The 13,101-nt window shown below is 37.8% G+C and overlaps 1 protein-coding gene across 1 annotated transcript in view; it reads right to left on the reverse strand.

The window, feature by feature from the left end:
• Window positions 1–7,999, reverse strand: part of ankrd6b (ankyrin repeat domain 6b) — a 60,229-nt gene extending 52,230 nt beyond the window's left edge. The window contains exon 1 of the mRNA XM_084737771.1: window positions 7,601–7,999. The gene's annotated coding sequence lies outside the window, so the exon portion shown is untranslated. The remainder of the gene's footprint in view (window positions 1–7,600) is intronic.
• Window positions 8,000–13,101: the final 5,102 nt, after the last annotated feature.

Genomic DNA, 13,101 nt, shown 5'->3' on the forward strand with positions numbered 1-13,101 from the left:
CAGTTCATAATAACATTACATTAACAGTATATTCCAAGTGTTATCTGAGGCTGGACAATTGACTGCAATTTTATCAAAATCACAGTATGGTCTACTGCAATTTTCAGGAAGGGCAATATGTGTTAAAGGAACAATGTGTGTCAAAATACCATTTTAAATGAATTATGCTGAGGAGATGTCCTGGCCTACACATTAGGAAAACATCTGTGGTGCAGATCCCTGCAAAAATCACAACATTACCATTTAATGTTTTTCAATGAAAATGAAGATAATGATATACAAGTTATCATTTCTTCTCATTTATTACATGGCTTTGTTAAATACTCGATTCTGATTGGTCAATTTCAGCATTCTAAGGTCTGTTATTTCCTTCTAACAGACCATTGCTAGGAAGAAAAGGCTGTTGCTATGGACACACTTCCAATCATAGACTTTGTAGAAACAATAAAATCATTGCATTGACAAAATCCTTTTTTTTAAAAATCAATACTTCACGTCAATTTATTGTTTTATTTTGGTAAGTACCATGTAATAAGTGGGATAATGTACAGTGAGCAGGTCATTATTATCAAATAATCCCCTTCAGGGTGATTTAAGACTTGCATCACTCCATCAGGGTTTATTTCACTGTACATTATCGCTTACCTGGCAAATCATATCGCAATTGCAATATCAGTCAATTCAATATCAATAATCACACTTAGATATTTTTTCAAAATCAGCCCTAGTTTTATCCATTGGTGTTTCAATAAATATTTCTAGACTAATGGTCAAACACCATGTCAGTAAATTTAAACTACAGCTTGCGCTCTCAGTCTAATTTGTATTCGGAGTTCCGCAGCAGAAATCACTGTTGAACTCCATTATTTTACTTTATACTTTATAGTGTTTTGCATCAGGCTCAGTAAATATCCCCCTTCAGTCTTTTGTACTAGAAGCTCAGGAGAGTTTTTTTTCAGGTGGCAAAGAAAAATAATAATGGCTTGATTTTTATTTTGAATTAGGTACGGAAAATCATGGAATTTCACTGGTAGTCATATCAACTACTAAATTTCTGGTATCAGGAACCACCTGCCAAATACATTGTATTTATTCACTGCTGTTGGTCTCCGAAATGCTTTGTATTTGGGTTTCTTTACTGGCAAGAATTTGGCAATATGATACATATCAGGATATATGGGTTACAATTCAATATATTGTGATATATTGCGATACTGTAAGCAAGGTGATATATTGGTATTTTTAAACCAAAAGTTTGTACAACTGTCTTATCATAAAGAACACAACCATATGCATGAAATCTGGGTTTTAAAAAAAAGTTTACTTTTTATGCAATCAGAACAGTTGTTGTTTAAACACAACACAAAATAAACCACTGCCATGAATATTAGCATGTATCACAGTAATGCTGTGACGATTAATCGGTTATTAAATTAAGTACTACTATTTTGATAATTAGTTAATCAATTTAAGTAATTTTTTAAGAAAAAAGTCTAAATTCTCTGATTTCTGCTTCTCAAATGTGAGTATTTTTTGGTTTCTTTCCTTATGACTGACTGTAAAACTCAATATCTTTGGGTTGTAAGTAAAACAAGATATTTGAGGACGTCATTCGAGGCTTTGGGAAACTATGATTAACAGTGATCACCTTTTTCTGACATTTTAAAACAAAAACTATTAATAGATTAATCAAGAAAATGATCGACCAATTAATGGACTATGAAAATAATCATTAGTTGCAGCCATATATCACAATATAGTTTTATACAAATCAATACAGTGGTACAAAATAAGATTGCGATGCTCAATCATAACAATATTTTCTTACACCCCTGTATTTTTGTCTGATATTTGGTGTCAGTATCTGAGAAGGATTACTACAAACCATCTCACACATTGTTTTTCAGATAGTACCAAGTACAAGAACTGCATGGATGAACAAAGATGTTTTTTCAGGACTAAAGGATAAAAGGATGCAGCTGCACAACAAAGAAGAAGACCCTCCCAAATACGTGAGTTTGAAGACCCTTGTCAGTCGGGTCGGCCATAATCACCTCCTGGGCCCTGCTTCATTGTCAAGGAGCAGTGAGCAGAAAAGGCCCCTTGTGCTCCTCACAGAGACGTCTCTACCCTTTTAGCGGTGTCCTACAATGAGATCACCACCCGTGGGCTAGTAAATACGTTATCCCAACACCACATGTGGTCATTAAGTGTAAAATCTCACACGGCACCTCCCATTTCTCTCTAAGTATAACTCATGTTTATTACAATTTGGCTTTTATTTTTGTAGTTTTTGTCAATCATTCCTGTTGCTACGGGAACCAAAAAAGTACATTTCTGGTGTTTTTACAATACAGAGAAGGCACTGATTGTAAGATTCTGAGCTGATACTGATGTTTTAAGGGACAATTCACCACAAAATTCAAAATACATTTTGTATATTTGGCCTGTAGAGCTATTCATCAATCTAGATAGTTTTGGTGTTGAGTTGTGTTGTGGAAATACCAGCTGTAGAGATGTCTGCCTTTCTCTTCAATATAATGGAACTTGATGGTGCTCAAAGGACAAAAAAAATGCAAAAACTCAACAGCAATGTCTCTTTCCACAAGTTATGACCCAGTTACTCAAGATAATCCACACACCTTTTCATGAGCTGTGTCACATAGCATCTATTTTCTTTTTAAGTAAAAATAAAGTAGTTCTACCATAGAGAGAAAGTAGTTCTTTAATGAAAATTCTCACAACATGGTCTGTAGATTATCTTGAGTAACCAGGTCATGATTTTTGCAAAGAGACACAAATTCTGAATCTTTCAAACGTAATTTTGGTGCAACTCACACCAGAAAAATCTAGATAGATAAATGGCACATCAGGCCAGGGGAAAATGATGAATTTCTGATTTTTGGGTGACCTGTCCCTATAAATTCCTGCAAACTTTCATCTCTAAATTTTCTTTGACATTTTGTTTTCTCTTGTGTTTTTTCTGTCCTATACAGTCACTTTGCCACACCGAAAATTTATCTTAGACCTCTTGAAGGGTCCTGATCCTCAGGTGGTTACCACCCGTTAAGATCATCTGGACAAACTGACTGCCCATGTTTCTAGTGCATTCTGGGATTTCCTTAGTGATGTTGCCATGTTCCCAAATCTGAGCACTTAACCTGATATGTACAGTATCATCATATTGTAAATATGATGATCAAAACTAAGAGAATAAAACCAAAATGTGATGTTTGTGTCCCACATACAGAAACAAGGCGTTCACCCGCTGTACATGCACACACACTTACAAATATAAACACACATATGGACATCCAAAAATGACAACAGGGAGCAGGAGGTGTAGCTGCTCACTCTGCCTCATCTCCAGCTGGAGAGAGCTGAGTGTCATCTGTGGGGCAGAGCATCCACCCCCTCCCCCCATACACACACACACAGCCTATCCCACCACTCCCCTCCAAACACACACATAAAGTACACGCTGTATCCCGCTGCACTAGCCTTTTGTCCCTTTTCACATTGCTCCTGAAAAAAAAAAAAACTGAGCGTACACGAATATTTCCCCCCTTCTTTAATCCTCTGCACTGGCAGAACTTAATGACAGCAGATGCAGTGTCTGAGAAAGAGAGAGGGGCTGTGCACGACCGCAGAGTTCATTGTTTCAAGCTACCAATAAAAGGGTTAAGTGGGATTTAGAGCCCCTGCAAGGCAAAGGACTAAAAAAGCTCCTTTTTCTTACACCACGGAGCTATTCACTGCGCCTCCAGAGCCTCACAGGAAGCAGTGCTGTGACAAACAGTGAGCTAATCCCAGGATCTGTCCTATTATACTGCCACTGACGCTGGGTTCAAAACTGTCATGTGTAAATCTAATTCCAAAGTGATATCATTCTTGAGAGGTGGGACAAAACTGTTTTTTGAAGGGGTTTAGACTTTTAGTCTTGAATTATGCTGGAAAATATCTTGTTAAAGCCTATACTCTTCACTATTAAGCCTCATAACGGGCCAACCTCCTAGTGATTACATTTTTTATTGAATGTAGAAAATCTGATGGAATTGGCGTTTTACAGTGTTGACAAAAATTTACATTTTTTCATTTCACAGCACAGTCGTAGTGAACAGCAAATTTATTTTTTAAAGTTCTCTTAATACTAATCAAAATACACATATCCATCATTCTTATTTAGCTTTGATTTAGAAGGGCTACAGAGATGACATGTTAAAGTTGAGACGTATCTGTACTTGAGCAGTATTTCTGCCTTTTTTAAACCAGGAAGTGAAACAGGTCCTTAGCTAATCCTTTTATGCCTGATTAAATCATGTTTCTGCAAAAAATCTGACAGATTTGATGGAAATCTGGAACACAATTTTAAAGGGCCATTTTTAGCTAGTTTTAAGCATTTTTAATTGTTTGAACTTGTGAATTCTTATGAGGGACAAGGGTGTTTTCTGACACAGAGCAAATTTAGAAATTAAAAAAATTAAACAAACCAAAATTACATAAACTTTTTTTCACATATACTCTATATTTTCACCAAAAATGGCATTAGAGTGTATTAATAATTCTTAAAGGGTTTTTTGGTGGGGCATGATTTGTCCCAATTCTCAAGAATGGATGCTCTTCTCTATAAAACACAACATTAATCATCATAGATTTAATACATGATAGTGATCACTAATGTGACAGTCTAACAACGTTAGCAGCTCTCAGCAGCTGTACTTGCACTTGACAACAACGCCACACAATAGGCTCCGTCTCACCATCTGACAGACAAATCTAATAATCACCTCTCAAATGGTTCTAGTTTCACAAGCCTGTAAATCCACCCCCCACACTCCCTCCGCCCTGTGGCCCATTAAGGCTCATTACATGCCCATTATACACCTGGTGACCTCTGACCTCGTCAGCGCTGCGCTCTGCTAATCAGCACCCTGGGGAGAAGAGCAGACGGAGAGACGGGTGAGGCTGTTCGTACTCTAACTGTGCGGGTGGGCGTGTTCATCGACTTCACACGGAGTGCACACCGCAAGGCTACATGTAATCAGGTGGACGGATTCTGTCGCCAAAACTTTCAAAAACTTCTTGGGAACAAAGAGAAAACAGAAATTCTCCAGAGCGTTTAAAGGTTTTCAGGGAAAAGGGGGGAAAAGGATGAATCATCAATGTAACTTAATCTCACAGGAGTTCAATATCTTTTTGACAACAGGACCACAACGCTGTGATGTCACATTTCTGTTGCAGTTTTTAACGGTTTTGATTTTCTCCCTGGCCTGTAGTGCTGTTTATCCAGCTAGAGTTTTTGGTGCTCGTTGGAATTTTGGAGATATTTTTGGTTAGTTTTGATCAGACTCGTGCTCAGGACTGTGCGGGAGTGTAGACAGTAATTGACTGACATCTTCCTGAGCCTCCTGTTTGCTTTACTATACCTGTCAGGGTGGGATAAATCACATCTTTATCATTCTTATGGGTAAATGAGATTTGTGATCTAATAAATTCCCATCAAAGCTCCAACCAACCTTAAATCTGAACAGAGGTGTAATCAGCCAGAATAACCAAAAACACCTGTGTTTTTTTTCTTTCAGATTCTGTTATTGTTATGCTACATCACAGGTGTCAGAAAACAGAAAGTGAAACTGACGGCTTTACAAGATCTCACTAGTTCAATCTCTAGTGAACCCTTAACTGAAAAGAGTCCTGGTTTTACTGGTTATCCCTCAAGGCTCCCTGGTCCTTGACTTCACCCTGAAAACATTGAAGCCTTATAAACAAATCCCATTCAAATAAATGCGCTTCATTAAAGCTACTACCGGCTCACAAGCACTTCTTTCCTCTGCTTCTGGGTGTAAGTTTCCGTATTGTGCCGAGGTATTATCATTATAACACATTACTGACCAGCCTTTCCTAATAAGCTCATATCTCGAACTGTTAAATACCCTCAATTTGAACCCTTGTAGATTTAAATATTTAGGTTAAGCCTTAGGCTACTAAATTCCATGTAGCAGAGAAGATTTCACTTAAGCCTACTTTATTTCACACATTCTTGTTATTTTTCAGGGACTGTAGCCTCATTTGCATTACATACAACGCAGAATATTTTGCATCCAGTATCCTAATTATTTTTAATTGCTTAATTTAGTCTTCTTTTCAGACATATCTTTCATGAACATTGGTACACTAAACTACTCTGACTCCAGACCAGAACCCCTCAAATAGTGATACATTTTCATGCTGTAACATCAGTAACTCCCCACAGGGGAAGTATGTGCCTGTAATGAGAACACTGAGGGAATATCCTGGCGAGGTCATTCAGCAGAGAGCAGCACACACACATGAATACACTAAGGACATCTGAGAGAGGTATTTCAACTTAGATTTTAACAGCAAAATGGCTAAATAAAAGGAATTTAATGAGCATGAATATAAGACTTATAATGATTTCTAATCATTCAGGAATTCACAGTTGCATCCCAAGTTTGAAAGCAAAGCCTATAAGTAAATCACTATAAAATCACCATGTAGGCTAAAAAGTTATTTTTAAAATTGTAGGTATATTGCCCTGACTTGTATGAAAGCCCATAACTGACAAGCTCAAAAGTAAATAAATAAATAAAAATGACACCAAAACAATAATAAATAAATGTAAGTGTTGATAAATTTATAAACTGTGACAACAATGTATTTTTCTGTTTTGATTTGCATATTTATTAATTCCTGTATTTTTTTAACTTTCCATTTTTCTTTTCTTTTTTTTTAAGGAAGACATGTAATCGATGTTGATGTTGATGTAATCTGATGTTGATCATCATCACAGGCAAAAGGTTGACCCTATTTGCATAATGAATAATACCTAAATGTCCAAACGCCTTTGATAACTTCCTTTGTCATTATCTGATGTATCAAACATGTCATGTTTTTCTGGAAGTTATAACAACTAGTGACCAACACAACACACCGCGTTACTGGATAAATCACAGATTTCTCAAGGCTGGAACATTGTTGGAAACATTTGGGGTACAAATACATAATGAAACAAAATATATAACATAGGACTTGCATTTTACAACATTATAATGCATAAATGTTACATATTATTGTTTTAATACAGAATTAATTTACCGGTAATACAAAAGCTAATTAAAACAGACAAATTTCAATTTATGTTTCATTTTATAAATTAATTAACGCCTACATTTTCTTACAATGTTATTTTTGGTGCATTTAATGGCATATTCATTTATTTATTGAGTTATTTTACTTATTTATGATTTTGGCAGTTACAGTCCTCCATAACTTGGAGTCGGGGAGTTCAAAAGAGCCTCTTCACAACACACTTCGTGACAAAAGTATCAACTATATTTATGATAAAGTTGGAGTAGAAATAATAAAACAAACTAACATGAAGTTATAAGTAACTTAAGGGTCAGAGTGGAGCTAACCAGCTGACATTATGTGAATATCGCAGTGATTTGTGTCGAAGTCGGAGGCGTAATTCAAGTCAGCCGCGGAGCTCGTCACGTCCAGTGCGCAGTAAACAAGGACTGTAACCGCGATATTTTAGAGGGAAACACGAACAACAAGCAGAAGAAATAAAAAGACTAACCTCGAAGAGAAACTGTCCCACGAAGTGTTGACTCGGACGGAGACGGTGAGTTAGCAGCTAGTCCGACAGTCCGGTGAAGTGAGGCTCATGCTGTTGTTGGACAGAGAGTGAAAACACACGGCGGCTCTGTCGCTCCGCTCCGCGGTGCTGCTGCTGTCCTCCTCCCGCCTCCTCCCTCCCTCTCTGTCCAATTTGCATGTCAACAGAGCCGCTGACAGACCCTGTCAATACGCTCAAACGAGAGGAAGAAGACACAGTCCAGCTACAGTCCAACTTTCTCCTCAAATGACTGAATGAATTCCGGTCCAAAATTATTCCCCACTTTTGACCCCTGGCTCGGCTGCATCAAATAATGAACGTCAGTGATTGACAGGCAATGTAATTACCAGCTATTAGACAGATTCAACAAGCGTTCATTTAATAGCCCAGTTCAATGGAGCGTATAGTGACGAGTTTGGCAAGTAAACTGCAATAACTGTTGTCTCCGAAATAAAAAATACATTAAAAAAAAAAACATAAATCAAATAGGGTGGCTCAGATGTATGGAAGAGTATGAGGGCCAGACATTAGAGGAAAAATTATAAGCTTTTTTTCCTATTATGACTATAAATTTCAGGAATAAAGCTGAAATTTTTAAGAATAATAAGCATACTATTTGGACTTTATTCTCAAAATGACATTTCAACTTCATCTAAAAATGCAATGCAAAAAATCCTCCTGTGATTTTTTTTTTCTTATGCCTGCCAATACTTTAAAGTTCACCTTTCTCAACATTTTAACTTTATTCTCAAAATGTAAAATAAGAAAAAAATCCCTCATCTAATTATTTTCTCTTATGCGAATTAAAGCGAATTAAAGGGCGTGGCCATGGATTTGCATCCTTGGATACGTTCAGTCTGAAAATGTTGATGATGATGAAAATGATGATGTTGTGTACCATTTTGCTGTGGTATGGTTTGAACGGTACATTTCCTCAAAACGGTACGCAACACTGTGCAACAGTCTTAAAGATGCATTTTCTTTTATTTAGTGTGTGTGCCACAGGTGTTACACCATCAGCTGGAATGTGTATGTAAACACCACTGTGTTAAAAACACATTGCAGTGCAGTGCACTTGCGTAGACAGCAGGGTGTCCAATACAGCACCATTTCTGTTTAAACATACGTTTTGCTACTGTTAGGGAATTTTCCAATTTTAGGTATCATACAAAGGCTTGGAGTCATTGGCAGGCCCACACTATTTATGAACAGGCACGCTGTCTTGCTTCTAGACAATAGATGCACCTGTCTTCTCCTTTCAGAGTAGAAGGGAACAGTTTGGTAGTGTTGCTATGGTGGCTCAGGTCAGAGAGGTGTTTGTCTTGTCTCTCTGAACGGAGCAGACATAACTGATATCATATCACTGACCCTGTGAGGAATGGAGGAAAGGAGGCTAAGCTGTGGTCTCAGACCGAGTTTATTCATAATTCTCGTGTTTGGATTTGCAGACCAATAGGCTAATTCTATATGCTGTAGATGTGTTAGGTCTGACCTTATTTGGGCACAGGTTCATCATGACCTTATCTGTGAATGTGTAAAGACTATCCTGGACAACCAAAACTCCAGAATTGAAGGGAACATCAGGACAGAGCATGTACTGATTATTTCTTCATTCTCCTTGGCCAAGTATTATTAAACCAGTTTCATCTCAAGACATATTGGACTCCTGTGTACTTTCTCCTTTCGATGTATGGGAAAAACTAAAATCTACAACAGCTACGTTTTGTTTAGCTGAATGCGGCCATTTATTTCCATTGAATTCAACTTCAGTGAACTAGCAGGGGGCGGAGTCACAGCCTCGTCCAACAATAAAGACGTTCGGCCACTCACATATTGGCATTTGCACATGTGTGATCTGGCCATAATACTGAAAGTTTGACTTTATATTCAACATTTCAACTTTATTCTTGAAATACAAAATAAAAAAGTACATTAACTTTCCTCATATTTTATTTGTTATAATGCCTAAGACTAATAATCAGTGTTATTCGAATAGTCATGTCGGCATTTTTCTTAACATTTCTATCTAGAAATCCAAACTAAAAATATTCTTCCTCCTCTCATTTTTTTCTTCTGTGCCGGTCTCAAATAGTCTTCCATACAAATGTGATTAGAACAACTCAGATTGAGGCTTTGAAGAGACATTCCAGTCATTTTGGAAACTTGCAATGGACAGATTTTAAAAAGAGTGGTCAAAATTAATGCAACAGAGTTTGAGATATTCTCACATGTAGTTCCAATGGATCAAGGTGAAAAACAAGCAAACAAACCACAGCATACATATGCACAGCAACATACTGGATCTCACATTTCCCATCATGCAATTTTAGAGTTCTTTGGCCATGCAACCATGCCACATAATATAGTATACAAAAACTGCAAAAAAAAACCCAAAGTATTTAACATTTTTATACAAGAAGATATCATATGTGTGCCAACAAATGTCAATATATTAGAACACTGATAGTTACTTAAATGTCATTTTATATTTCCTCAGAATTAGTGTGCTGTGTTAAATTTGGACACAGCTTGAATGTTCCACGCCCTGAATTTATAACACATACTTTCCTCAAATGTGTGTTCTCCCCACCAAAGCTCAGATAACCCCTGATGACCCAATGACATCATCAGGGTTGTTTTTTCAGCCGTGTTAAAAGACAGGCTGAGCAGTACTCCTCATGACCTGCCAACTGATCTTCACAGGTAGTTTGTGCTTGTGCTTTGTAACATTATGATAAGAGCTTCTCAACGGTTTGTATTTTTTAAAGATGGATTTGATTTTTAAAACAATAGTACTCCTGGATGAAACACACTCAAAAGGATCGTTAGTCCAACAAGGGCTTGACTTGTTTTCAAACTTCTTGTGTACTGCAGTGAGGCTCTGAAGTGATAGTATTTGGTTCTATTCATACATTTCCATGCCAAAAAGTACAAGTATTCAGTTTTTCTCCCGCAAGTCAGTCCTTTACAAGAGCTGAAAAGCCTCAGGCATTTAGACTGTGATGGGACAATACATGCCCCACTGAAATCCAAGATAATGAAAACCCCAGAGGTTTAGCTGTTTCTTAAGGCAGGGAATAAGGCTCTGAAATTCACTGAGAATAAACAGTTGACTCAGGCAATAACACCCCTCAGTCCTGTGGTGTAGAGTACATGAGCTGGAGGATGTGAGAAAAATGACTGATGCTGGCAAATAGCTGCAGGGTGAACACTACATGCCTGAGGAAGGAAACACTGGTGTCAGCTATTGGCAGATGTGGGACCGAAATTTTTGTTGTCAGTCACAAGTATGTCTCAAGTCTGCGATCAAGTCCCGAGCCAGGACTGACAAGTCACAAGTGAAGTCCCAAGTCCTAAACTTTAAGTGAGAAGCAAATTCACGCCCATTTCAGTGAGCTCCATAGACCTAACTTCAGAAAAAATATGAACTGTCATCTATGGCGAGAGACAAATTGTTTTTTGATCCCTGTTGAACTGTGCGAAGAATTGCACGTCTGTCAAGTGAAGAAAGTCTGTGGTAGGCTAGTCATAGTTTAGTTTAGTTTTATGTGAAACCGCTCAGTGACGTACATTTCTCGTCTCGCCCAATATACGTCATCAACGCCAACATCGCCGTCCCTTGTGATATTATCTGAACTGAGGTGTTTTATTCAGCTGTGCTTTTATCAGCTGTGAAGAGAAAGAATGAGTAAGACCTGTTGTGTGATCACAGCCCGATACAAAAACATACAGGCATCATAGCTTCAGTGGCTAACATTAGTTCATATGTTCATATAGCTCATATGTGTGATTCATGGCACAATTCAAACAGGATCAAAATAATCAAAGTAATTTGTCTCTCATCATTGACTACCATTCATATTTTTACCAAAGGAAGGACCCATGGTGGTCCTCCAGAAGGGGCATGACCTGACTTCTCTATAATGTTACAGTGAGTTTCTAGCTTCATTAAACGGATCATTCACCCAGAAATGAAAATTCAGTCATTATCTACACAACTTCGTGTCGATTGAGGGTCAGGTTTAGGTTTTTAGGCCGTAAAACACTACTGGATTTTCACAGGAAAACAGCTTTGTAGAATCTCCCAAATGTCCATATTTCTTGTCTGGCATAATCCAAGTCTCTTAAAGTCCCGACATGTCGTTTGCACCCTGTGACGCTACACACACCCAGTTCAGACAGTGTGCATGTGCATGTGAACATGGCTCCAAGCTAAGGATCTACAGTGAAGATTCAGGCTAAAAACATGGTGTACAAAAATGTGTTTTTATGTTTGAAAACTGGTCACTATTCACTCCCATTATTTGGGACATTCTACAACACTGTTTTCCTGTGAAACTCCAGCAGTGTTTGGTAGACTAAAAAAATTAACCCAACCTTCAATGAACATGAGGGTGAGTAGAAAATGACTGAATTTTCATTTTTGGGTAAACTATCCCTTTAATTTACGAAATTACTTAGCTGTGCTAATGTTAGCTAATTTTGTTGCATCTCTGTCTGTAATTTTTAACTGCAACTTGTCAATCACCTCATAGTTTTTGTACGTGAACAAAACTGTCTTTGGTATATATTTTTCTCCCAGTTGGAGCTCAGCAAGTAAATGTTAGTTCATCACAGCTATCTCCATCCAATTGGTTCAAACAAAGTGGATCTGGGGAATAAAGTGTCATCTTGCCAATAATGAAAAAGTGTTAACATTAGTTGACTCAGGAAATTAACTGAATGGACTCACTATTTAAACTTTTTAATATTTGGACCTGAGAGTCCAGTGAAGTTACAAGTCATTGGTGTTAAAGTCCAAGTTGAGTTACAAATCTTTTTAGATTTTGTTGAGTGTAAAGTCATCATATCTGTGACTCGAGTCATATGACTCCAGTCCACACCTCTGGCTATTGGCACTCTACATCCTACTTTTTTCAGATTTTCTGAAAGAGTATCTTTATCTTTCAAGAAATGCCTTAATTTGTTTTAACTTGCTGCTGTCAATCATGTGATATTAACTCACATTTCTTATTAAATGTTCTCGTTTTGCGGGTAGAATCTCTGAGATACTGTCAGACATATTAAATCTTATTTAAGGATGGTGACATCTGAGGAGGTCCCTGTTCTGTGACTGTGTCTGACCCTCTATAGAACCGGCCCTCGAGCCATGGAGACCAGAGTGGGGCCCCGTCGTGGGGAGGCAGGGTGTGTCTGCAGCGGCCTGGATGTTTCACTCCTCTCCTTTTTGTGCTCTTCTCCATCTGCTGTCAGCCTAAGACAATAATTCCTAAGAATGGAAGTAGATATTGGAGAAGCGCAGACTGTATGCACTGAAACCGTCAGTTCATGATTCTCTGGTGATTCTTCCTACTGACACCGACACACTTTCTTCATGTATCTAGGAACGGCATTGTCTCATCTAGTGAGTCAGAGGAATGGGAGCTGGTCCAAATCGTGTTGTACTAACCTAAGGGCTTCTT

This window comes from Lutjanus erythropterus, chromosome 15 (genome assembly GCF_056507025.1).
Source record: "Lutjanus erythropterus isolate fLutEry1 chromosome 15, fLutEry1.hap2, whole genome shotgun sequence".
NCBI lineage: Eukaryota > Metazoa > Chordata > Actinopteri > Lutjaniformes > Lutjanidae > Lutjanus > Lutjanus erythropterus.